Genomic DNA, 4,014 nt, shown 5'->3' with positions numbered 1-4,014 from the left:
GATTTAGAGAATCATGTTGTAATTTCAATTTAATTTTACTAATCAATTAATTTTGCAGAACTTGACTAAAAAAACAAGGGATAGTCGAGCGAGGTTACCATATAATCATACAATGGGCTCCAAGTCATTTCAAGCTGCAATGTATAAACAGGTGATGCATTTATTATATCTAACATAATGATTGAAATTAATTATGTATGCTTACTTTTAAATGGAATTAGGGTACCGAGAAGACTGACTTTGTAGACTTCTACAAAGATTCCCATTGGAGCAAGAGAAAGCCGGATTAGGTAGCCCCAATATGTGGTCAATTACATGTAAGTATGCCAATTAATAGAGTTACATATTTATGTAAATGATGGTATTTGTTGAAGTTGTTTACAAATTGATAGGAAGCTTTGAAAAAGCGACACGAAGAGTCTTTAGAGCCTGGGGCAATACCTTTAACTCAAGAGCAGCTGTCAATCGAGATTCTTGGAAAGAAATCGGGATACTTAAAAGGCTTTGGAGTTGGTCCAAAACCATCATCATCCAGATCTTCTGTTACTGCACAAGCACATACTGAGGTGGTTTCGAGCCTACAAAAAGAACTAGAGTCATTGAAGAGTTTGTCCAAGGTCTAGCAAGAACAAATTGCAACCCAGAACCTGGTAGCACAAGAGCAAGCTAAATTGATTGAAATGCAAAACAAAAGATTTGAAGAGATTGAGAAGTTTATGAGGTTGACCAAGGATCAAGTAGGCATGCAGGTTGATGAAAATGATTATTCATAAGAGGAATCTTATTGACAAACACTTTTGTAAGTATATTTTTCATAATTTACTTTTCAAATCACTATAAGCATTTCATTTAATATGTCTGGTTGTGTTGAACAAACGAGACCTCGATTGGATCTCTGGTTAGAAAATTAGAAGGAAAATTGTAAAACACAAGACTTAAAAGGCCCGTTCGGGGGCCGAAATTGCGAAATGACCATTGAAACCACCGAAACTTGGCACAGACAGCTTGTTTAAGCCTAAATAGACTTGTAGGAATAAACGGGACCTTGATTGGATCTCCGGTTCGAAAATTAGAAGGAAAATTATAAAACACAAGACTTGAAAGGCCTGTTCGGGGGGCGAAATTGCGAAATGACCACCAGAACCACCAAAACTTGACATGGACGGATTTTTCAAGCCTAAATAGACTTGTAGGAATAAATGAGACCTCGATTGGATCTCCAATTAGAAAATTAGAAGGAAAATTGTAAAACACAAGACTTAAAAGGCCTGTTCGGAGGGCGAAATTGCAAAATGACCACCGGAACCACCAAAACTTGGCATGGACGGATTTTTCAAGCCTAAATAGACTTGTAGGAACAAACGGGACCTCGATTGGATTTCCGGTTATAAAATTAGAAGGAAAAATGTAAAACACAAGACTTAAAAGGCTCGTTCGGGGGCCGAAATTTCGAAATGACTACCGAAACCACCGAAACTTGGCATGGACAGCTTGTTCAAGCCTAAGTAGACTTATAGGAACAAACGGGACCTTAATTGGATCTCCGGTTAGAAAATTAGAAGAAAAATTATAAAACACAAGACTTAAAAGGCCCGTTCGGCGGTCAAAATTTCAAAATGACCGCCGAAACCTCCAAAACTTGGCACAGACAGCCTTTTCAAGCCTAAGTAGACTTGTAAAAACAAATGGGACCTCTATTGGATCTCCGGTTAGAAAATTAGAAGGAAAATTGTAATACACAAGACTTAAAAGGCTCGTTCAGGAGTTGAAATTGCGAAATGACAACTTAAACCACCAAAACTTGGCACAGACAGCTTGTTCAAACCTAAATAGACTTGTAGGAACAAACAGGACCTCGATTGGATTTTCGGTTATAAAATTAGAAGAAAAAATGTAAAACACAATACTTAAAAGGCCCGTTCGGAGGCCAAAATTACAAAAATGACCACTGAAACCACTAAAACTTGGCACGGGTAGCTTGTTCATGCCTAAATAGAGTTGTATGAGCAAACAGCACCCGATTGGACTTCCCGTTACAAAATTAAAATCAAAATTGTGAAGTTTATATTGAGGTTTTTTTTTTTTTTTTTGGTCAATCTAATACTGTTTTTTCTTTTTTCATGTGACAGATTGGCAATGGTGGAAAATAGTTTGGGCTGCATCAGAAGATTTGATTTTGTGTTTTTGGAAATATTTTGACATAGGATTTTGATAAATGATTTATGGATGAAATGTTTAGCATCAAAATACCAAATATTTTGACATAGGATTTTAGTAAATGACTTGTTGGTTAGATGTTTAACATCAAAATATTTGGTTGTAATTTTGAAAATGTTTTGACATAGGATTTGGTAATGTATTTATGAGTTTGATGTTAGTAGTTTGTAAGTACTTTGGTATGCATGTTTTAGATTGTCAGAGAATTGTAATTATGTTTATTGGGATTTTTCATAGCTATTAATTTTGAATTATCATGAAGGTCTTGCACAGGTGTATTATTATTTACATTACATTTGTGTATATATTGTGCACAGGAAAACAGGTGTTTTGGATTATTTTGAACAGGAAAATTATTAAAATCAAAATTTGTGTACTGAATTTTTAGTGACTGGTGGTATTTTGGTCGCTGTTAATATATTTGGTGACAACATATTGTTTTTGTCGCTAAAAGTTAGTGGTTATTCCAAGAACTTTTAGCAATCAAAACTTACTCGTCGCTAAAAACGCGATTTTTAGCGACCAAATTAATGTTGTTGTTAAATAGTACTTTTGGCGACGCATTTATTTGTCGCTAAAACTTCATAGCCTATCCAAATTTTAACCTTTTAGCAACAAATTGTAATTTTATAGCGATAAAATATATGATTTTTGGCGACCAATTTTGCTTGTCACTAAATGTCTACCTACGGTGACAATTTCTGATTTCGTCGCCAATACTTTTAGTGACAGGCCTTTGGCGACAAGTTGTATATTTGTCGCCGATTCTTTTGGCGACGGAATTTGTACTTTTGGCGACAAATTTTTGGGTCGCCAAATGTGTTTTTTGTTGTAGTGATTCATGAATTTAACAAATCCTACGAGGAATTTTTACGCCAAGAATTCAGGCACGATGTCGACTATGCTAAGGGTCGCGACAATCAGTCATTTTTTATAATAAAATTTACATGCAACATGATGGGTATATCATCAACAAACAGATTTCCAGTTTCTATCATCAATAAGAGGTGCAATGTCATAGGCCGTTTTGTGATGAAGTTCAAGCGGATCATTTTCTCAAAAAATCACTACGTTCCATATTAAAGATCCAATTTCTATGGGGCTCAAAATTTGGATAGAGTGAAGTTCAATAGAAAATTTCAGGCCCAAGATCCGAAGTATGTCAATAGCAAATTTCAGACCCAAGATCCGAAGTATTTGTCATTTCTCATTTTTCATCAGTAGCAAGATTCAATGGATTGTCATGCAAATTACAAGAATATTCCTCTCAAGTCAATGTTAATTGCTCAATTCAAGTGGCTAAAAAACCCACCAAAACTATATGGGTCCAAAAGAGCTCCCAAGAATAGGTAAGCCCAAAAGCCAACCGTAATGTGTAGCAGCAGGCCAAACGGCCCAAAACAATAAGAAGAAAAGTCCATACAGAAGCTGCCACCCAAAAAAAAATAAAATAAATAAAACAATTAAAGAGCTTACTCACAGGTTTGGCCAACGAAGGAAGTGCACGGCTGCATTAGAGTCAATGTGGAAGCAAAAAATAGGCCACGAATGGGTGGAACCAGTACCGAAGATAGCCGGAGTAAATCAATAACAGTGCCGGCAGTGGGCAAGAAAGAATATAATTAGACCGACGCTGCGTTGAGTGGGCGGCGTGGTCAATAACCGGTTACAGTTGAGGCCGAAGGCAGTGTTGAAGACGTAGCGGAGTTGGCGTCGATGTTGATCAACAAGACTGAGCTAGGCTGGGCAAGACCATACACGTTGCGTTGAGTGGGCGAACGTGCGTGGTCGGCGTCG

Source organism: Camellia sinensis, chromosome 8 (assembly GCF_055761805.1).
Source record: "Camellia sinensis isolate YWXY chromosome 8, ASM5576180v1, whole genome shotgun sequence".
NCBI classification, from domain to species: domain Eukaryota; kingdom Viridiplantae; phylum Streptophyta; class Magnoliopsida; order Ericales; family Theaceae; genus Camellia; species Camellia sinensis.
Note: the sequence above shows the minus strand (reverse complement) of the source record.